The sequence below is a fragment of the Pinus tabuliformis genome, chromosome 1_2, assembly GCF_031772625.1.
Source record: "Pinus tabuliformis cultivar Carrire ecotype Pingquan chromosome 1_2, CPIR1, whole genome shotgun sequence".
In the NCBI taxonomy this organism is placed as follows: domain Eukaryota; kingdom Viridiplantae; phylum Streptophyta; class Pinopsida; order Pinales; family Pinaceae; genus Pinus; species Pinus tabuliformis.
This window is the reverse complement of record NC_142298.1, coordinates 303,074,561-303,099,201: the sequence shown is the minus strand read 5'-3', so window position 1 is coordinate 303,099,201 and position 24,641 is coordinate 303,074,561. Positions and strand designations below refer to the sequence as shown.

The 24,641-nt window shown below is 40.7% G+C and overlaps 1 protein-coding gene across 4 annotated transcripts in view; it reads left to right on the top strand.

Moving 5' to 3' along the window:
- LOC149205553 (calcium-dependent protein kinase 28-like) overlaps positions 1 to 24,641 on the top strand; it is a 325,482-nt gene that overhangs the window by 141,968 nt on the left and 158,873 nt on the right. The gene's annotated exons all lie outside the window — the stretch shown is intronic.

The following is a 24,641-nucleotide window of genomic DNA, read 5'->3' as shown; positions in this document are numbered from 1 at the left end:
ATCTACAACAAAATTACAAATAAATTTTTAAATAAACATAAGAAAAAAATGAAATTTGAAAGTTGAATCAAAGAATGAAGTTATGAACTTGAAGAGACTATGAAATTTGAAACAAACTAAAAAATACCTGGCATTTTAGTCATCCTATTAGTCACAGCCATGTCAAAGCCAAATGTGCCACCTGCCATCCTGTATGTCTCAATTTCTTTGGAGATTTTTGTACGTTCTGCTGGAGATCGCACCATCATCTGAACACAGGTTAAGAATCCATCCATGATCTCAGCATCAAATACGAACCCACATGCGTAAGAAAATGCGGAGTTCAGGTAGATCCCTGCAGCATGAATGGGACGATGGAGTGTGTTGTTCCATCGTTCATCAATCACTTCCCATAGGAGTTGTCTCTGAAACCCCCCATCTCGCTTATCATCATAGTAGGCCCGAATGGATTCTTTCGCCCTGTCCATGGCCTCATACAAATAGCCCATTGCGGGCTTCTCACCATCAACTAATCGAAGAACCTTTACCAAAGGTTCAATAATGGTGCACAACTCCTGCACTCCCGCCCAGAAGTCTTCCTGGTATGAAACTAGTCTGCATATGGCCTCTCCCTCTGGTTTGTGGCTCATTGTCAAAGCACGCCACTCCTCTGAAAGAAACATTCTCTTCACATCCCACATAGAATTCAAGAGGGATTGAAGAGATATGAAACTGGTGGCAAACCGTGTAATGGTGGGGTGCACCAACTCTTTGTTGTTGGTGAATTTTCTCATCAAGCTAAGCATAGATGTATGATTATATATAAATTTTGTAATGCTTTTTGATGAGTCAACAATATCTTTGACAAAGGAAATTTTCCCTATGCCCTCCAACATCAAATCAATACAATGTGCAGCACAAGGTGTCCAAAATAAAGTAGGATGCCTCTCCATAAGCATCCTGCCAGCAGCAACATAATTTGCAGCATTGTCCGTTATGACTTGGACAACATGTTCTGCACCCACCTCCAAAATAAACACATCCAGCAAATCACATAAAGTTTTTGCATCTTTGATATGTGCAGATGCATCAACAGATTTCATAAACATAGTCCCCTTGGGACAACTAACCAAGAAGTTTATAAGGGTTCTCCCCTTTTGGTCAGTCCAACCATCTGACATCACAGTGCATCCTGTTTGTGCCCATGATTCCCTAAACTCCTCCAATATTTTGGTGCAGTCAACCTTTTCATTTTGAAGAATCCGACCTCTAAAGTCATGATAAGAAGAGATTTTGTACCCTGGGCCAAAAGTTGCAATAGCATCAACAACAGGCTGGAAAAATGGATTATTCCTTACAACGCTGAAAGGAATATCACTCCAAAGGAGAAATTTGGCCAACAACTTGTCAGCTTGTTTTTTCTTAGTTTTTTTAAGCATTGAAGTGATAGATGGCTGTGAACCAGGCGTGGTTATAGGAACAAAAAATGATGACGCAGCTACCGAGTTGGTTGATGTTGAAGTAGAACCAGTGCCACTTCCTTGTTCACTTGACTTTGTTAGTTGCTTCTTCATTTCTGCTTTGGCCTCTCTATTGTGGTCTAAATTTTCCAAAGATCTCATGGCTATTCGGATGATTTTAAGATTTGTATTTGTGTAAGGCCCTACATCAAATCCAGGGATTTGTGCAAGGTGATACTTCAATCTGTAAGCCCCCCCGACATATGCTGCCCACACAACTTGCAAGACAAATTCATTCTATCAATCCCTCCATCAGTGTCACCATATTCCCACAGAGGGCCCAATTTCCTTGGCATGTTTGACTTTGAACTTTGAACTTTGAATTTGAAGTTGAATGGTGATTCGGTGAACCTATGGCAAAATAAGGATTACAATTTACAAGTTACAAACTTACAATTTACATTGTACAAAAACTAAAAAAAAATTACATACATGAGTAACATAAGTTATAGCAAAACACATGGTATTTTTGACAATTTAAGAAATTTAACAAACAAAATGAAAAATCAAATGACAAAAACCCCATCAAGATTCAAATAAATTCAAAAATATTTGATAACCCATTGAATTCTTTTGATAAACAATGGGCTATCCAAATTCCAAACCCAACCAAAAACATAGAAAAAAACCAAAACAAAGTTACAAAACACAAAATGTTGGTGCCCATACTGGTTTGTTGGAGAAAATTCGTCTCTTCCTTAGTTCTCACTCCGTTTTTCACCTCCAATCAGCGGATTCAGCTCCCAAATGACCAAGTGGTCACTCCAAGAGTCTAAAACCTCGTCGCTGCCAGCGTGCCACTGTCTGCTGTGCAAATGAATTAAAAAAAATCGTGATTTTTTGTTATATAACGTGCTGTTGGAAAGGGCCACGATTTTTTTAGGTCGAATCATGTGATTTTTTCATAAAAATCGCCGAAAAAAATCGTTGTATTTATCGGGCGATAATATCACAGGTTTGAAAAAACTGCGATTTTACGATATAATCTCGATTAGTGCAACACTGATGTAAAGTGATTCCACTAAGAGCATTCAAGGAGAGGCTCAATTAAGGCTTGATGCATGAAAAGCTCTCCAAGAAAGACCTAGGATGGAAATCAAGACCTAGGGCTTGAAATATGCAATGAGAATAGGTATGCCTTAGATCAAGATTTCCAAGATGAGATACGACCTCTCAAGAATCTTTGCAAGATGATATATCACTTCAAAGTAGGTTTTCGCTATACTTGAGAGACCTATAAAGGGCCCACACAAGACCTAGGGTTTATGAATAATCATGGGAGGAGCTCTTACATTGTGCTCACTAGGTCAAGGTGGGAGAAGGGAAAGGGTCTTAAATGAGTTATTCCACCGAATATCAAGTTTATATAAGCTTAAGAAGACCATCTTATCTAAGATGTTCAAGATAGGTTTCCAAAGACACAACTAGGGCACAAGTTTTCTTGAAAAGTAACTGCGAAAATTCCTCCAAACTTTGAGATCCTCTAGAGGAGACACCAACACAGATTCTTGTCCAAACAGATCTGAAATTTTCCACGTCTAAAGGATTTCGTAGGGTGCCCTAGCTAGTCTATCTAGGAAAAGGGGTCGAAAATTTGGAGAGAAGAAAAAGAGAGAGAAGGGAGTTTGATGACCAATCTTACTTAGACTAGTGCCTAGTTCTTGGGCTATGGAGTCTATGATGATTAAAGATCTTCCAAACTCTTCTTGAAGGAGGTCAAAGAATGATTCCCTAGCAATAACTCTTCGATAAGTACCTACTCAATATCTATGGCTCTTCATGGAAGAAGAACAAAATCCCGTCCACTAGGAACGTTCATCTATTTTCATTCAATGAGTAGCATGTGCAATTTACAACCAATTTTTTTTACAATGATTTTCAATAAATTATGGCACAATAAAATTAGCCAGTTGCAATAATTTCACACATTAGACATTATACAAGAGAAATTCTTCAACAAATAGCACTTACAAGATGACAAGATATATATCCAACCATCAAAGAACAAGTAGCTCCAAGAAAGATCGAAATTTTAGCCTCCAAAGATATCGAAATGCATCATAGAAGTCTCTAATAACATTAAAGAAAAAGTGCAAAATTTTTATTACAAGAGAAGTCCAAGTGATGATGATGATGACCTCTCACAACGAGAGTCATCTCTATTTATATAATCCTTTTCCTAATTCGAGTTAGCCTAATAGCCCTTACAATTATAAAATAATGTGCAACTAACAAATCCTCGGTGACAAGCCCACCAAGTAGCTCTTAAAGTGATGAAGAAGCCATCCATAATTGAGCCGAAATGATGGAATCATTGTGTGGAAGGGCCGTTGGAAGGCCTCATTGAATCCTCAAAGTGCCATGATGTAAGAGAGGGTTCCATGAATGATGGAAAAGGGGTTGGCCCCCTAGTCTCCATGTAAATAATCATGTGGTGCTTCAATGTACTTCTGGGGAAAAAGTTTTGGTCTCATGGGTCTCCTGATGAAGAATAAGCTTGTAGACCACTGCAACTGAGGGCAGTGCAGATGGTGCTTGCCCTCCCATGTCTCAAGGATGAGACAAACCTCGTCTAGGCCTTGGATCAGTTGCCAAACCCTGTGTATAGTACTAAGCCAACTGGGGGCACTGTTGGTCCAAGTGCATCATCTCACATATAATGTGGGGCAATGTACAAGTTGTTGAATGTGCTAAGGGTGCCCATAAGATGAGATAATGCCATATCACATGATGGAGTCCTATGGCTCTCAACGCATCCCTACAAGTGTCAATACGATCCTCTAGGGGGCTGGGCCTCAGTTAAGTTGCCCAACCCATTATAAAACCACCTACCAATTATGCATAAGATCCAATGGGTCTCCTCACCATTAGGTACAATAATTCATTAGTGCATCTAAGTGAACCAAGCTTGTTAATCCACGACACAAATGAGACTTCATAATGGGTTTCCTTTCCAAATTCGGGGCTTTGAGCATGCAAGAGTGTTACCTCCCTAGGTAGGAGTGATTAATAAATGACCCTATTAGGTGTTCCCAACCCCTAAAGGGAAAGACATGTCCAAGTTACATCCTTCAAGTGATAGGGGTCATGTGAATAATAATGAGATGGTTTGGGACACAGCGGTCTCAAGGCCAAATGCCATAGGCTCAAGGGTAGTAATGATGAGGGATGCCCACATATTTGGGTGTATGAATGTAGGAGGGAGCAGTCGTGGTACATGAGTTACCCCAGCCTTTGTTTTTCCACCCTTCATTTTCCTTTTTCCTTTTAGTGATTTTTCTTTTATTTTATTGCTCGGGGCTTCAGGGGATGAGAGCATGTTGTGTATGATATAAGCAATGCTTACCTCCTTAAGGTGGTGGAGTTCATCGCCCACCAGGGGTTCAGACATGCATGGGTTCCTTAATGATGTAAGGGGCACTCATAGGGGCCACAGGAACCGGGATGATGGCCATAATGATAAGGGGGTAGAGCTCATGTTTTGGCTTTTTCCCACGCGCTAGTTTTACTATTGTCCTAACCATCTTTTGCATTTTGTGGTATTATTTCCTTTTGTATGTGGCCATGATATGATTTTGTCCCTTTTGTTTTTTTTTAACTACATCAACCTCCACAACATCATTCCAGACCTGACCCAGACATGTGGACAAGGGGAGGAGTGCTGGAGCCTTGTGGACCCAATGGTCATGTGGACCCAGAGAGGGAAGATGATGAAATAGTGCATGTAATGTGTGGAAGGGAGTGAAAAATATAAAACGGGAAAACGGACTGTGCTACCAAAATCGGGGTTTCCCAAGTAGTGCCCATCCTGAATATATAAACCATTATGGGAGATCCCACATGATTAGGGTTGGGAATTAACCCCCTATTTAAGCTGAGGGAACATGACTACAGTTAAAATCCTTCCTCCTTCCAAGTCACCCAATAATCCATACCCAAATGTGCCCAAAGAAAAACAAGCATGAGCACTTGATTTCACAATGAAAGACATACCTTTAGGATTGAATGGCCCACCTTCAAACATGCACTCTCAACAGATGGGCGAGGGGACGTATCACTGGCTCAAGAAGGCAAGATCAATTGGCACAAATCGATTACACTGGTGGCTATTAGGGGTCCTAGGAGAAAAATTCTCCTATGGGGTCACCCACTAGTGGTGGGTAACAGTCCTTTGGGCTTATGGAGTCTTAGATGATTTTATATTGGCCAAAACCGTCCTTAAGGAGGCTAAATATTGATGCCCTAGCAACCAACCTTTAACATTTACTCACTCAATATTTATGGAGTTTTATGAAGAAAGAAAAATTTTCATCCGCTAAGAACATTCATCATTTGCCATACAATGAGTAGCATATGTAATTGTTGACACCTAATCCTTGTGATTGGGTAAATATACTTAAATAAATAAATGAGAAATATGAACAGTCATCGGGAGATGAACTGAACAGTCTCTCCCTCATGTATATAAGAGACCTACCTGATGGAATAAAATATACGAATCAATTTTTTGCTTTGTGGAGTTACTGCCTGGCCTGACATGGTATCAGAGCCAGCTCCATTTTTGGCTTCCCTCTCTGCCCTTGTAACTCCCTCCTCCCTATGTTCTGCCTATTTTGTAGAACTGACACCTCTACCATACTCCTGAAGCCTGAACCCACCTTTCATACACTGTCATATGCGTTTTTCGCCCATATTCCACACATACCTCGACTGTGCGTCCGGCCTCCATATCTGGAGACTCAGGTTGAATGTGTTGAATGATGGCGACTCTTTTGAAAGCTAGCGACTCCTCTCCTTTGACAGTCGGCCCTCCATCAATGGTTGAGAGCAGCGGAGCATGCTTGAAGTAGTCTTGGAGGGTGTCCACTGTCATTCAACACCAAGCACAATGCTCGACCTCCATACCACATTGGAGGGTGGCGCAGTAGAATGGTATTGTAGCGGAATGGCCTGACTTGAATTTGTTTGATGAAGCATGACGTGATAATTAATGGTGGAATCAATGCATTTAATTCCATTGGAGTGGCATGAGAAATGCGACAGTATGATGCCTCTGCGTTAAATATTTTTTGAAGACTCTGTTTTATAATTGTGGTAGCGTTTTGCTTGTATAAAATTGTATGAGTCGACTGTGCAGGAGCCGTTACCATATCACAGGTAATAGCGCTTTGTGTTAACCACTGGTACCATATGGTGCATACATAAATTCTCTCTTTGCCTTTAATACCACCATTGTCCATATGCCACCGCTATTATTTGTAACATTGCCCATACCTCTGCTCCCATACGCAGTCATATGTATTGTTTGAACATTTCCATACAACGCTCACTCCCCTCCATACTCTGCGTACAATGATGGTAACTGGACCTCCTCTACAGTCAAAGCCACTGTGATATAACCTCTCACATATAACCCACATCTCGGCTGGTTTCTAGGTCTCTTTACATTCAGACTAGTTGCTTTTGGCCGATTTGGTACGTTGCACGAGTTTTCTAGCTCGAGGTTATGTGGTTCTCTGAAGCTTTGTGTTGTGAGTGATATCATCTCCACCATAAGGTTACCAATTCCTATATATAAGAGTGCAATTTTTTTTACAATTTTTACACCAGAGCTGCATTTTTTTCTCCACGAGAAGTACAATTTTATACATTGACAGTAGAAGTATTTTTCTATCAGCAAAAGTAATTTTTTTACAGAATGCATTCAATCATATCCATGGTGGGAATAGTTCTCACTGGCAAGGAGAACTATCCTGAATGGTCCCGGATGATAAAACACACCCTCATTTTCAATGAGTTGTGGAAAGGAGTGTGTGTCGGAGAAGGAGACAATGACCTAGTACAGCCTACCTCAGACAAAGAGCTCGTCATTTGGGAAAACAAGAACAACAAAGCTTATGCATTAATCGCAACATCTGTAAATGAAGAGGTGAGTCGCCATATTTCGTCATATTCAATTGCCTTTGAAGCCTTACAAACGCTGAAAGAACTCTATGACTCACATTCTGCACTTGAAGTTGTTCAACTCATGATTAAACTCTTCACTCTTGAACTGCAAAATAATGATCCTCTTGCTCTTGCATCTGAAGTAAAGTCTATAATGCATGATATCAAATCCTCTAAGGTTGAATTGGATATTCCTCTTATCGCTTTTATGAAGGCACTTTATCCTACTTACTCCAATTATCTGGAGTCATTGCAAGCAAATGGAAATCTCAAAGATATAACCTTTGACTCTCTTGTGAAAAAGTTTGCTGAAAGAGAGAAAGCTTTTGGAAAGAAGACAGCCCCTGAATCTTCTGAAGAAGCTGTGTGCCTTGCTCATAAAGAAAAGCATCCTTCTCAAGATTCTACAAGAAGAAGAGGTGGTTGAAGAGGAAGAGGAAGATATTTCAGAGGCAGGGGGGGGCAAACATTCTCAAGGAGAAAAGGCAGATTTGCACTGTATTCGCTACAAAAGAAATGGATCACATGATGCCTCTACATGCAAGTTACCATGGGACAAAATTGAGCAGAAAAGAAACCAACAGAAAGGTAAAAATGATGATACAGACAAAGGTAAAGCACCTGAAACCGCTCACTATGTTGTGGCACAATGTAACATTGGAGTAAATGAAGATTTATTTAATGCTTCACTTGCTTCTTGGAAAAATGATTGGTTGCTTGATTCAGGAGCAACCTGCCACATGACTCATAGAAAAGATTTTTTTGAAAATTTCACTAACAATGTTGATGGAGCAGTATACTTTGCAGATCAATAAAAAATCAAGCCATCAGGGCTTGACATAATCAGGCTTAAACTGCCTGGTCTTCTAGACTTTCTTCTGGATCATCTTCTATATCTCCCACAGCTCAAGAGAAACTTGCTGTCCTTGGTCCACATCCGCCAGCAAGGTCACTCCATTCTTATGTTTGATGGCAAGCTTGAGGTAAGAAAAGCATCTGACCACTCACTTGTTATGAGGGGAATATAAGAAGAATGGCTTCTCAAACTGCAAGGAACCTCTCCTCATGCACAACATTTCTCATACAATTCTCATCATGAAGAAGGTACACTTCCATCAAGTTTATTATGGCATTCTAGATTTGGACATTTGAACTATAACAGTCTCCGCTTATTGAAGAAAAATGGTGTTGCTGGTTTGCCTACAATTCCTAGGAAACTTAAGCAATGTGATGCTTGCATTCTAGGAAAGCATAGGAAATAGTCTTTTCATGATTCACATTTAAGAGCACATAGGAAACTTGAACTCATTCATTCAGATTTATGTGGTCCAATGCCTGTTCCTTCTGCAAATGGAAATAAATATATCATGACATTTATTGATGACTACACCAGAATGTGTTGGGTTTATTTATTGAAGAACAAATTTGATGCTTTTCAAACATTCAAGAATTTTCATAAATGGATTGAAAATGATGCATAATCTCATATTGGGTCTATTCACACTGATAATGGAAAAGAATACACATCAAATGAATTTGAAAACTATCTTCGCCAACATGGGATCAAACGTCAAGCAACTGTGCCTTATAATCCCCAATAGAATGGTGTAGCTGAAAGAATGAATAGGACAATCTTAAAAATGGTACGATCCATGCTCTTCTTCAAAAATGTAAAGATAATGTTTTGGGCTGATGCTGTTCTATGTGCTGCATATATAAAGAATAGATGTCCATCTAATGCTATAAGAAACAAGACTCCATATGAAATGTGGTATGGACATGTTCCTTCGGTAAAGCATCTCAGGGTCTTTGGTTCCACCTGTTATGCCTTGATACCAAAGGTACATAGAAACAAACTTGGTGCTAGAAGTCGTAGGTGTATCTTTCTGGGGTATTCAAACACCTCCAAAGCATACCGCCTCTATGATGAAGTAAATAAGAAATTTGTTGTATCTAGAGATGTAATTTTCCTTGAATCATCCAAAACTGACAATGTTGTTGAGCGGCAACTTGATCGCTTGGATAGATTCGCAAAAGCAAAATCATTTCAAGAATTTGATAATCAGATTCCACATCTTGAAGGGGGGATTCCTATACTAGATCAACATGTGGAATCTTCTTCTGAAGAACACTCTCCCCCGCATGAAACTCCAACAACGGATGATGCTTTAAGTGATGTAATTGATAGAATTGGGAGACTCAATATTGATTCAGTCCCAACTCAATCAACGAAGCAGCCTGGACCATCTCAGAAAGGTCCCCCAAAGTGGGTGACAAAGACACTTGAAAGTGTTCATCCTGATGAAGTTGGAAAGACAGGAACCAGAAATTCAAACCGGCAAAATGGAGGTGATGTAGATGACTCTAATTCACCTATTGATATGGATGTTTCTTATGATTGTGAATTGAACTTGTCTACAGATTTTGAACCAACTTCCTTCAAAGAAGCTGCTTTTCATGATGAATGGAAAGAAGCGATGCAAAAGGAGTATGATGCCCTCATAAAGAATGGCACTTGGAAGCTGGTTGATCCTCCATTAGGAACCAAACCAATTGGCTGCAAGTGGGTCTACAAGAACAAGTATAAAGTTGATGGCTCACTTGACAAGCACAAAGCTAGGCTTGTGGCAAAAGGTTTTGCACAGAAGGAAGGGGTCGATTATGAGGAGACTTTTGCCCCCACAACAAAATGGGCTACCATCTGGACACTCTTTGCACTCGCAGCTCAAAACGGTTGGAAAGTCCATCAAATGGATGTAAAAACTGTTTTCTTGAATGGAGATCTAAAAGAGAATGTTTTTATGTCCCAGCCTGAAGGATTTGCTGTGAAAGGACATGAACATAAAGTATGCAAGCTTGTGAAGTCCTTGTATGGTCTCAAACAAGCACCGCGAGCCTGGTATGAAAAACTAACAGAGCATCTTCTGAAACTCAATTTCAAACATTTTGATCTTGATGATGCAACTTTATTTGTCAATAAAGTTGGCAAAATAGTTGTGTTGGGCATTGGATAATCCAGTGCTCCCCATGTGTTTCGTGACATGGACTAACCGCCTCTCTAGGATCCGTTAACTCTGTTGATGCGTCTGTTTACTAACACTAGCGGGTTTTGGTGTAACGGCAATCGTGATCCCAACAAGTGGTATCAGAGCCAAAGGTCTCGAGTTTGAATCACACCCGGCTCGCGCTGGGGGGGAGATTGTTGGGCATTGGATAATCCAGCGCTCCCCGTGTGTTTCGTGACATGGACTAACCGCCTCTCTAGGATCCGTTAACTCTGGCGATGCATCTGTTTACTAACACCTGTGGGTTTTTGTGTAACGGCAATCGTGATCCCAACAAGTTGTATATCTTGTGGTATATGTAGATGATCTTTTAATGACAGGGAACAATGAAAGCTACATTGCATCCATAAAGAAGGAATTGGGAAATGGTTTTGAAATGACTGATTTGGGCTATGTTCATTATTATCTTGGCATTGAAGTAACCCAACATCCAAAGTCCATATTTCTTTCTCAAAATAAATACATTGGAGATCTGTTGAACAGGTTTGGCATGATAGAATGCAATCCTCTTACTACTCCAATGGAACAAAACCTAAAGCTCACATCTATTGAAGGAAAAGAATTTGAGGATGCAACAAAGTATAGACAACTTGTAGGAAGTCTCAACTACCTAACTACTACCAGACCAAACATTTCGTTTTTTGTTGGAATCCTCTCCAGGTTTATGCAAAAGCCTTGTGAGGGACATTGGTCTGTTGCAAAAAGAGTTCTAAGGTACTTGAAGGGAACTCAAGGCTTTGGAATCAAGTATACACAGGTGGATGACTTCAGCTTGATTGGATACTCTGATTCAGACTTCGATGGAGACAAAGAAACTAGGGTATCAACTTTAGGATATGCTATGAGTCTTGGATCAGGACCTGTCTCTTGGAGATCACGCAAACAATCAGTTCCAACAATTTCCACAACAGAAGCAGAATACGTGGCAGCAGCTGAAGCAACAAAAGAAATTGTGTGGCTCAGGAAAATTCTTGAAGATTTGCAGGTAAAACAAGTACAATCAACTCCACTCATGATTGACAATACCTCTGCAATAAAGTTGGCCAAGAACCCAAAGTTCCATGATCGAACGAAGCACATCAATACTAAATATCATCTGATTCAACATCATGTTGAGGCCAAAACAATCCATCTTCGTCATTGTTCCACAAATGAGCAAATTGCAGACATCTTCACCAAAGCGCTTGTAAGAGAAAAGCTTGAATGATTCATAATGATGCTTGGACTCACCAACATCCCTTCAGATTAAGGGGGGGAATGTTGACACCTAATCCTTGTGATTGGGTAAATATATGTAAATAAATAAATGAGAAATATGAACAGTCATCGGGAGATGAACTGAACAGTCTCTCCCTCATGTATATAATAGACCTACTTGATGGAATAAAATATACGAATCAGTTTTTTGCTTTGTGGATTTACTGCCTGGCCTAACAGTAATTGCCAACCCAAAAGTTTTCCAAAAATGATTTTCAACAATTAGGGCACTTGCGACAATTCCATACATTAGACATTAATTCCAAGAAAATATTCAAGAGAAAACACTATCAAGATGACAATATGATATATCCATCCACAAATCATGAGATAACTCCAAATAAGATCATAAATTTCAGCTCCAAATGTCAAAATGCATCTAAGAATCTCCAATAGTCTCCAAAGAAAAAGTGCAAGTTCTTTTTTACAGGAGAAGAATGCAAGTGATGATGATGCTCTCTCACAGTGAGAGCAAGTTCTTTTTATATGAGACTTTTAGAGGTCAAATTCTTACTCTAAAGCCCCTAACATTATTTTAATGTGCAAAAATAAGGCCTTGGTGACAAGCCCACTAAGTAGATGCACAAATTATGAATAAGCCATCTAATAGTAGGCCGAAATGATGATGTCATGATGAAGTGAGGGACGTTGAGTCCTCTAAGTGCCAAAGTGAGAGAGAGGGCTCCATAAATGATACACAAGGGGATGGTCACTTGTTGTCCATGTAAGTCATCATGTGGTGCTCCAAAGTGGCTATGGGGCACAAATATTGGTCTTATGGGTCTCCTTGTGGAACATAAGTTTGTAGACTGCTCCAAACGAGGGCACTGATGATGGTGCTTTCCCTCCAATGTCTTAAGCTTGAGACAAACCTCCTCTAGGCCTTGGATCAACTGCCAAACCATATGTGCACTGCTAAGCTGGCTCAGGGCAATGCTGGTCCAAGTGTATCATCTCGCGAATAATGTGGGGCAATGAACAAGCTGTTGAAGGTGTTGAGGGTACCCATGAGATGAGAGAATGCTGTTAGAATTGGAAACTAGGGCCAAATTCCACTTTAGGACAACTCATTTGATGGAGATGATGATTGCATTAAATTCCTCTTTTCGAGAGGAACAAAATTGATATAAAGATCATCTCATTTAGACAAGTAGAAGTGTGATTTTGAATTTATCTCCACACATGTGCAAATTGTCAAGGTTGGCCACATCATCATGTAGGCTTAGAAAGCCCAATGGATGTGTCACTTCACCCTCAACGACTTGTATAAATACAAGTGACCTTTCACCTCATTTGGCATCTTCTTCACTCACACATTCTCTCTCCTTCTCTCATTGGTTCGTACTACATTGGGAATTCTTCTCTCTCACATGTGTCGATCAAGAAGGATGAATTTCAGATGCTGAATTATAGGGCCGAAATTACAGAGTTGACTGCAGTTTGACCAGCGTTGACCAACACCTTCTGGGCATCATTTGACTTTGATCTTTTGGGGATATTTCTGTCTCAGCAGGCCACAACTTTTGGCACAGAAACTGAGGTTTTCTGAGCACTTTGATCGCAGACCAAATTGCAAGTTGACCGTAGATTTTAGGACAACAGTTTGTCCAAGTTTTACTGTTGACTTTGCCACTGTTTTGGGCTGACTTTGACCTCCTAATTAGTCTGAGTTTGACTGGGGAAGACCGAGCTGTTTTGAGGAAATTCTATTGTTGCCTTGACCAACGTTGTTGACTTTCTGGTTAGGGCTGAAGTTTGATTGCAGAAATTGATAGGGTTGTTTTGACTTTGAATTGGGCAAGTCAATTTGACTTTTGTACTCTCTCTCTCTTTGTTGAACATTTTGATATAATAATAAGAAGAATTGATCAAAGGTTTTTCCCCATCGTGGGTTTTTCCTTGGCATCCACCAAATCTAGTGTCTTCTTGTCTTGGCTTGTTTTCTACATATTGTTTTATGTTCTATCTACTTTCACTGTCAATGTGATTAATGGTTAATGTGATTGTTGCTGGAAATCTAAATTGGAAATTACTATTGGGTTGCTTAAGGAACATTGAAGTAATTGTGCTAAGCATAGAGCATAACATTGCTAACTAAATTTAACATGGAATCAGAGCCCAGGTGAAGACAAAGCCCAAGCAAGAGAGAGAAAAAAATCACTAGGAAGGAACTGTTGGACAAAGCTTCAATGGCTTCTACATCATACTTCAAATCCAAGGATAAGCTCAAGGACAAATCTGACTATCATGCATGGAAGATGACTTTGGATTTGACGCTGGAAGAGAATGATGCTATGGACTATGTAAAGGGAAGAGTGGTGGAGCCTCCTTGAATTGCACCTACTGCTGCAAAGACGAAATACAAGAAAGGTGACGTCAAAGCTAAAAGAATCATTGTAGACTCTATTCAAAAGCATTTGGTTGCTTATATTTCTGATTTAGAAACATCTAAGGAGATGTATGATAAGCTGGTTGGTATGTTCAAAGTGAACAATGCAAATCAAATCCTCTTTCTCAAAAACAAGTTGAAGGATATCAAGATGGACAAAGGGGAGTCTATCCAATCCTACTTCATGAGGATTACAAAAATCAAGAATGATCATCTATCTATTGGAGAAGTTGTTGCTAACAGGGAGCTCACTTTTCATTGCTCTTGGAGGTCTCACAAGAGCATGAGATGTGTTTAACACCACTATTCTTAACAATGATAGGATTCCTAGTTTCGATGAATTATTGGCTAGATGCACACAAGAAGAGATGAGGATGATGGAGAGAGACAAGCCTTCAAATGGAAATGAACCTATTACCTTCTTTGCTCATGCAAAGAGGAAGAACAATGCTGGTCAAAAAAGACAAGGTCAAGGATTCAAGCAGGGATTCAAAGGAAGAAAATGAAGGTGCTACAATTGCAACAGGTTTGACCACTATGCTAGAGAAGAAGGATACTCCATGGGATGATGACTACAACAACAACAACCACAACAATTTCAAAGGCAATGGAAATCAAAGGAACAACATGTTCAACAATAAAGGAAAGAGGAATTCTCCTGCTGCTTGATATGGTAATGGTTGACCTCCCAAAAGGACGAGAAACTCCAGGTATGAGGAAAGTAATGTTGTAGAAAAACATAAGGAATTTTATCTTATTTCGGCCCTCCCTACTTCCTCTTCTCCTGATACTTTGGATAATTGGTTAATTGATAGTGGTGTCTCAAGGCACTTTTCTGGGTAAGGCCCTCTCAAATCTGATTGAGAAGACTAGTTTGGAGATCATACTTGGAGACAATGCCACTTACCCTGTGAAAGGGATAGGGACGATCACTCTTCACTTAAATTAAGGTCAAACCCTTTATCTACAAGAAGTATTGTATGTACCCAATTTGAAGAAGAATGTGGTGTTTATTTCTGCGATGGAAGATGAAGTCGTCAAGGTGGCATTGATTGATGGAAATGTACATATTTGGCAAAGAAACCCTAAAGATGCATTTACAGTTGGATGTAGGGTTGAAGGTCTCTATCAAGTTGGAGGAATTCCTTTGGGAGATATGATATCTTCAATCTGAATTATGGCACCGAAGATTTGCTCACCTTCATTACAAAGCCTTACCTGGGGTAAGGAAGATGGTCACAAGTATGCCCAAGTTCAATATAAATCATGAAGGTGTTTGTCAAGGTTGTGTAGCTGGAAAGCTTACAAGGGGACCATTCCCCTTAAGTGAAAGTCAATCTACCGACATTCTTCAATTGGTCCATTCTGATCTATCTGGTATGTTTCCCGTAACATCATTAGGAGGATACTTATACTATGCAATTTTTGTGGATGACTTCTCTCGCAATGGATCTATTTCTTGAAGTAGTAGGACAAAGTGTTCAAATGGTTTTGTTCTTTCAAGGCCTTGGTTGAAAATCAAACAGGGAAGAATCAAAATATTGAGGACTGATAATGGAACCAAATATGAATCAAATGAATTCAATGGTTTTTGTAGAGCGGTTGGTATTAAGAGGGAGACCACCACTCCATACACTCCTGAGCAAAATGGAGTTGTTAAATAATGAATCCATACAGGTGAGGATCGTTTTATAGATGAGGAATGACATGTTATAGAGTTTTGTGAACCTAAAATGGAGTTGTTGAAAGGAAGAATTGAATAATCATAGAAGCCACCCATGCCATGCTTCATGATGAAGGCCTAACAAAGTTATTATGGGGAGAAGCTGCCAACACTGCCATATATGTTCAAAATAGGAACCCACCTCAAGCATTGGATTTCAAGACACCCGAATAAGTCTTCTTTGGTAAGAAACTTGATGTTTCTCATTTTAGAATATTTGGTTGTCCCGTGTATTTTCATGTGCCTAAAGAGAAAAGAAACAAGTTAGAAGCATTTGGGAAGAAAGGAACATTTGTGGGCTACAGTGAAACTTCGAAAGCAAATAGAATCTATGTGCCTGGTCGAAGAGAAGTGGAAACAAGCCATGATGTCACTTTTGATGAAGATTCTTCCCTTAGGAAAACCATAGATCTCCCTATCCCAAGGAAAGATAATGATGATGTTACAGGAAGGCAGGATGAATCTCCGACAGATGAATCGATGCCCAATGGATCCCATTGATCCACCTCTTGGTGATCCGTCTACCTCAAGGAAAAGATCGTTGTGGCTCAAAGATACTGTCGAAGATGCTGAAAGACATATTGCTCAAAGAGGGACATTTCGTAAAAGTAAGAAGCCAAACAGGTATCAAGGGTACTTAGCTGCTATGAGTACTATTGTTCAATCTGAGCCACGTATGTTCGAAGAAGCCGTGAAACACCAACTATGGAAGGATACGATGAATGAGGAGTATGAATCAATCATGAAGAATGATGTTTAGGATGTGGTTCCCAGACCCCAGGACAAGTTTGTGGTCACCTCTAAATGGATTACAAAATCAAACATGGAGTTGATGGGAGTGTTGAAAAATACAAGGCCAAGTTTGTTTTTTAAGGCTTCACTCAAAAGGAAGGAGTGGACGATGATGAGATATTTGCACCAGTTGCCCAATATACCACTATCCGATCCATTATTTCCCTTGCTGCCTCTCAAGGATGGAGCCTACACCAAATGGATGTTAAGACTGCTTTTTGCATGGCTCGCTTAAGGAGGAAGTCTATGTAGAACAACTTGAGGAGTTTGAAGTACACGATCGAAGGACACATATGTGTAGGTTGAAGAAAGCTCTCTATGGGTTGAAGCAAGCCCCCAGGGCTTGGTATGAGAGGATTGATAGCTGTTTTATCAAAAGGGCTATACAACGAGTAAACTTTATCCTAACCTATATTTCAAGGTTGAAAATGACATGCCTCTCATTCTAATCCTTTATGTAGATGATCTCTTTCTAACAGGTGCGGACCCTCTCATTTATCAATGTAAGAGGGAGTTGGCTTCCGAGTTCGAGTTGAAGGATCTAGGTCTGATGCACTACTTCCAAGGCTTGGAAGTCTGGCAAAAGCCAGGTGAGATTTTCCTTTCTCAAGGAAAATACGTTGTGAAGCTGCTCGAGAGATGTGAAGTGGTGGATTGCAAGTTTGTGTCTACTCCGATGGAACTCAACTTTAAGAAGCTATGTGGAAGTGCTGCTGGGCCAGAATTGGCAAATCCTTCTGAATATAGACAACTTGTGGGGATTTAATGTTCTTGGTAAACTCTTGTCTTGACATATGCTTCGTTGTGAATACGTTGAGTTAATTTATGGTTAAGCCTCATCACATACATTGGATTGCTGCTAAGAATCTCTTGAGATATCTCCGTGGCACAATCAACTATGGACTGAGATACACTGCCAGGAATTTGAGGCTACATGGATATACTGATGCTGACTGGGCTGGCAGTGTGGTGGATCATAAGAGCACGTCTGGATGTTGCTTCTCATTGGGGTTTGCTTCAATTTCTTGGATGAGCAGGAAGCAAAAATCGGTTGCTCTAAGCATTGCCGAGCCGAATACATTGCAGCTAGTATGGCCTGTTGTGAAACTGTTTGGTTGAGGAAGCTCTTTAGTGAGCTATTTGAGCATGTGCTGGATACCACTGTGATCTACTATGACAACCAAAGTGGGATTCGCCTTTCATAGAATCCCGTGTTCCACGACTGCTCCAAGCACATTGATATCAGGTACCACTTTATCCAGGATATGGTACAATGGGGAGCAATAAGGCTCCAACACATCAGGATTGATGAGCAGGTCACAGACATCCTCACGAAGCCCTTAGGGAAGGTCAAATTCTTAGCCTTTCAAGAGAGACTTGGAGTCGTGGAAAGACCCTCCTATGAGGGTCCCGCTTGAGTTGGACACTGAGCTTTGGGAGCTCCTGGGGGCTTGGGGTACTTCTTGGAGTTATGAGCGACCATAGGGTGAGTGGTTCACCTTCCCCTACTGGTGCGCTATTGTAAAGTTTTGTAGATGTTCTATGCTAAGAGCAATTTCACTTTTCTCACAGCAATCATACAAGTAGATAAGCAAAATGCAGATAGAACATATAAGCAGATCTTACAGAAGACAAATCAGAAACAAGAAAAATGTATGTGTTTGTTTCGGCGGTCAACAGGATGCTTCAACCAACAAAGTCTCCTTTGGTCAGCCAGCCCAGCGTGTGTCACAACAACCCTCCAACCAGTAGATGAGTCAACCCAAGTGAGTTCTACAAAAGTCAACGCTGTCCTGAAAAGTCAACGCAGGGGCAGCAAGCTAAAAGTCAACGCAGCAGCAAAACGATCAACCCTTTGACCTCGATTTTTGTGCCAGGTAGTATGGCCTTCAAAAATCGAACCTCCCACAAGTTTTCAGCTTGTTTGGACCAAGCGTTGACCAAAGTCAACGCTGGTCAAACTTCTGCGAAACCCTAGCAGCAGAAACCCTAGCAGCAGAAAAATCCTCTTCGTCCTTCCCACGTGTGGCTGAAATTCGTCCTCCAGGTAGCTCGTACTTTTTAGGATGAGAGAGGAAGATGTGAGTTGTTTTTGTGATCAAATTCTCTCCAACTTTTCCTGTATATATATATCCATCAATGAGGGTGTGTGACACATCTGTTGGGCATGTGAGCCTACATTACAAAACTGGCTGACCTTTGCACATATAATTTATTAAGAATAATAAATTCAAAATATAAGTTCTGCTCATCGGATTAAGACTATTTTTATATGGATTTTACACCTCTCAGAAAGAGGAATCCAACAAAAATATTAGCCTCTTAATCTGAGCATCAGAACATGGAGTTTGGACCTAGTTGTCCAAATTTAACAGCTATGTACATGGTGAGTGGTTCACCTTCCCGTGTGATACCGCATGATGGTAGACGTGTGTAGGGTGAGTGGTTCACCTTCCCCTACGATTACAGACACATGTATGTAGGGTGAGTGGTTCATCTTCCCCTACGATTGACATATGCATAGGATGAGTGGTTCACCTTCTCCTATGGCATATGAGCAGGATGAATGGTTCATCTTCTCCTGCTGATGCCCCCCAGCATACATCCTACCCATGTTGTTCGAGACTCATGCGAAATACATCTCATCTGGCCAAGGAGTTGGAAAATGTGGATAGGGACCATAACACTACCAATGGATGCATCGTGTACTTTCGTACTCCCTATGTCGAGGATGCATGGTGTTCAACAACTTGATCTGGGATCAAGTGAGGTTTTACATTTGGATTGACTTTTGTCAGTAGAGAGTGGTAGGGTCTTGTGACTCACTCTTGATCAATTGTTCTTCATTATTACATCATGGTTCAAGAGAGCAGAGATGAGATGAAAAAGATGGTACATGACGACATGATGGCATGATGGTCGATGAAGATGATGGATGGAATTCTCCCTAGTAGAGAGGGAGTGTTAAAATTGAAAACTCGAGCCAAATTCCACCTTAGGGCAGTTCATTTGATGGAGATGATGATTTCATTAAATTCCTCTTTTCGTGAGGACCAAAATTGATATAAAGATCATCTCATTTGGACAAGCAGAAGTGTGATTTTGAAGTTATGCCCACACATGTGCAAATTGTCAAGGTCGGCCACATCATCATGTAGGCTTAGAAAGTCCAATGGATGTGTCACTGCACCGTCAACGACTTGTATAAAATACAAGTGACCTTTCACCTCATTTGGCATCTTCTTCACTCACACATTCTCTCTACTCTCATTGTTTCATACTACATTGGGAATTCTTCTCTCTCACATGTGTGGATCAAGAAGGACGAATTTCAGAAGCTGAATTATAGGGCCAAAATTATAGAGTTGACCATAGTCTGACTAATGTTGACCAACACCTTTTGGGCATCATTTGACTTTGATCTTTTGGGGATAATTTTGTCTCAGCAGACCACAACTTTTGGTAGAGAAACCGAGGTTTTCTGAGCACTTTGACGACAGACCAAATTGCAGGTTGACAACAGATTTCAGGACAGCAGTTTGATTGAGTTTGATTGCTGACTTTGTCACTATTTTGGGCTGACTTTGACCTCTTGACTAGGCCGAGTTTGACTGGGAACACCGAGTTGTTTTGAGGACATTCTATTGCTGCCTTGACCAACGTTGACTTTTTGGTTAGGGCTGAAGTTTGACTACAGAAATTGATAGGGTTGTTTTGACTTTGAATTTGGCAAGTCAATTTGACTTTTGTACTCTCTCTCTTTGCTGAACATTTTGATATAATAATAAGAAGAATTGATCAGATTGTTTTCCCCATCTTGGGTTTTTTCCTTGGCATCCACCAAATCTGGTGTCCTCTTGTCTTGGCTTGTCTTCTGCATATTGTTTTATGTTATATATACTTTTATTGTCAATGTGATTAATGGTTAATGTGATTGCTACTGGAAATCTAAATTGGAAACTATGATTGGGCTTCTTAAGGAACATTGATGTAATTGTGCTAAGCATATAACATACCATTGTTAACTAAATTTAACAAATGCTCTTTCACTTGACAAAGTCCCTTGGCTCTCAACGCATCCCCTACAAATGCCAATATGATCCTTTGGTGGGCTTGGGCCCCAGTTAAGTTTCCCAACCCATGGTGAAACCACTTGCCAATTACATATAAGATCCAATGTGTTTCCTCACCATCAAGTACAATAATTCATTAGTGCATTTAAGTGAATCAAGCTTGTTAGTCAATGGCACAAATGAGACTTCATAGTGGGATTTCCTTCCACATTTGGGCTTTGAGCATGTCATATTGTTACCTCCCTAGGTAGGAGTGTCTAATGAACAACCCTATTAAGTGTTCCTAGCCCCTAAAAGAAAAGACATGTCCAAGGTACATCCTTCAAGTGGTAGGGGTCATGTGAATAATGATGAGGTGGATAGGGACACAAGGGTCTCAAAGTTAAATGCCATGGGTTCAAGGGTGGTAATGATGAGAGATGTCCACATATTTGAGTGTATAGATGTAGGAGGGAGAAATCGTGGTACATGAGTTACCTTGACCTTTGTTTTTGCAACCTTCTTCATTTTTCTTTTTCCTTTTCTTGATGTTTCTTTATTATACTGCTTGGGGCTCCAGGAGAAGAGAGCATGATGTATATGATACAAGCAATGATCACCCCCTTAAGGTGGTGGAGTTCATTGCCCAGCAGGGGTTGGGATGTGCATGGGTTCCATAATAATGTGGAGGGCATTCATGGTGCCTTAGGAACCAGGGTGATGGCCATAATGAAGAGGTAGAACTCATGTTTGGCTTTTTCCCATGTACTAATCTAATGTCCTGACCATCTTTTGCATTTTGTGATATCATTTTCCTTTGTATGTGGCCATGATATGCTTTTAACCTCTTTTTTTTAGCTGCATCAACCTTCGGGGAAACGTTCCAGGCTCGACCCAAACATGTGGACAAGCGGAGGGGAGTACCAGAGTCTTGTGGATCCTGTGGTCATGTGGACCTAGAGAGGGAATATGATGAAATAGGGCATGTAATGTGCGGAGGGAAGTGAAAAATATGAAACAGGAAAACAAGATTGCGCTACCAAAATCAGGGTTTCCCAAGTAGTGCCCATCTTGAAGAGAGATCCCACGATGCTAGGGTTGAGGATCCCATTTAAGGTGAGGGAACAAGACTACAGTCAAAACCCTCCCTCCTTCCAAGTCACCCAATAATCCATGCCCAAGGTGCCCAAGTAAAAACAAACATAAGCACTTGATTGCACAATGAAAAACATACCTTTAGTGTTTGATGGCCCACCTTCAAATGTACGCTCTCGATAGATGCGTGAGGGGACATGTGACTGGCTTAGGGAGCAGAGATCAACTGGCAGAATATGTCGGTTACATTGGTGGTTGTTAGGGGCTATTGGCTGCTGGTTGAAGACAAATCTAGGAGAGATATTATCCTATGGGGTCACCCACTGGTGGTGGGTAACAAGACCCATAGATATTGTTTGTTTAATTGTCATAAGAGGACACCTTTAATGGAGCAAAGGGCTCCTAAGTCAATATTTGGAGAGCTACGAATAAAGAGACCTAAGGAAAGGTCAATCACACATAGCAACTCATCTTGTGATCAATATTTGCCCAAGGAGTCATAGAACCTCAAGGACAAATTGCAGCTAGGAGGAGAGCGAAGTTTATGGTCTGATTTGTGATGAGAAGAGGCCGAGTATGCTTAGAAAGCTAGGATGAATTTCTGTGTGTGTTTTGTGCCCTAAAGAGAGTTTTGTCCAAGCCGAATTAAGGAGGAGATTCCATCGAAATTTTGTCTGAATTCTATGTTAAGTTAAGTGCTAGGGGGGAGGATCGAAGCCCTAGGAGGAGGCCTAACAAGCCTTTGATCTGTCTACTGTGGAAGGTTGCAAGGGCTTAGAAGATTCTGTAATGTTCCTAAACAGGAATGTAAGTGATATACAAAGCATGCAAACAATCCAGCAATCAAAAAAACGAAATATACATTAAGCTCCCGTGGAAACACTGGAAATAGAGAATTGCTGAGCCATTTTATTACTTCTTTAGGAGCAAATACAATGGTAAAATGGAATGGTGCACTTGGGCTTGTCTCAATGGACAAAACCCAGGTGAGAAAATGTTGAACTAAAGGCTGCTACAACTGCTGCACCAAACTGAACAGCACTGCCCTAGAAAACTGCTCTGTCTGCTGACTTCAAATGGCTGGAATCACTGCTTCCCATGCTCAGAAAATTATGAGATTTCAGCTCCTTGCTCCTTGGCCTAAACCTAGAAAAACCCACGAAGGAATTGGCCAAATGTTGACCTTAGAATTTTGGCCCAAATTCCCCTTAGCTCCTCTAGCTGCTGGCTGAGTTGGGACCCCTGTTTGACCCCTTAGATCTGCCTAGAAAATTCTATAAAATTAGGAGTGTGATCCTTGTCCAAAACCCAGTAAAACTCAGAAAAGGTTTCCCTTGGTTCCAACCTTCAAAAAATGACCCTTCACAGCTTGGCCCTCCTCCAATTTCGAATTATGTTGTTGTGACTGATTTTGTCAATCTCTTCTCTCCCAACTCCGACAATCCTCCTCAAATGGCCCTCCAAGTGATCTCCTACTTCTCCCGGCTAGCTCCAACTCTACAATTCCTTCCTCCAATTCCCACGTGAGCCTAGTGATGGCTCTTTGTGCAGGGCCAGGTAACTGTAAATCGAACTGCTGGAATGTTGGCTCTGCTGGCTCCAAAACTCACAAGAAAGGTTGGCCCTTTGCTGCCCTCCCAATCCTCCAACTCTCCCGACAAATGCTTGATCACTGATAGCTCCAAACTCTCCCTGCGTATTCTCCAGCTAGCCAAAAATACACACTCCCTGTTATGGCTAAATGGTAGTGCTGTCACACACTCCCGGAACTCCTGAAATACTTATGGAACTACCTCTCTAGGGCAGGCACGGATGGTCCCCCGAAGTAGAGGTTGAATCTCTTGCTTGAGAGATTCATGGCTAAACAACCAGTTGACTCAGCTAAACAACAAAGCGAACAGTCAAGTAATTTTGATTGCAAGGTGTAAGAATCAATCCAAATGAGAGCTCTCTCCTCCTTTTATCTTTGTGGGTCTTCCTTGCCTCATGTGGGCCCCTCCATCCAGCACTTTGAATTCCATCCAAGCCATTCGAATGGCCTAGTTCGAATTCCCATGTGGGTGGCCCCCACCTTCCATTAGCAACCAAATTAAGTCAAATTTCCTACTAAGTCCGTAAGTCGAAAATGGTGGGTTCTTTCCCTTAGCCAAAATTGTGCAAAAATGTGTGGAAACAACCTGTTACAAATGTGTTTGACAAGGGACATGACAGACTCACAAAAGTTCTAGGGTAGGTCGAGGCACTAGGAGAGGCCGAAATTGACCTCAAATTTTGAATAGAGGCAACAAAGTACCTTAGGGAGAGAGATATGGTCCTATGACAGTGTGGAGGGCTGAAATGTTGGAGGAGTTGGGTTGTTGAGATGGTTTTCTGAAGGCTGTCCAAAAGAGGAGCTTTGGACAATGCTATTTGTTGACTTATTTATGTAGTGGTTTGAAGCAGTGTGGAAAAAGTCGAAGTCGGGATTAATTCGGCAAGGGTCCAAAAGTTGAAAAACTCGGCAAAGTCGGGAGTTTTTTGAAAAAGTCGGCAAAAAGTTGGCAAAATTAAAAAAACACAAAATTATTCATTTTTTTAATTTTTTTTTTTAACATCTAGAATATCCACAACATCAAATAAATGCATTTCCACATAAACATGTAAAGAAAGCTAATATATAACATGTATATGAAGTCTAGTGCTACATCACATATCAAAATAGTGAATCCACTCCTGAATTTTGAGTCCTGTCTGAGTCTCAACTCTCAAGAGTCAAAATATCAACAAAAAATATAATAAATGTACATCATGAGTCATCTAAAAGTCATCAAGTAATCACTAATC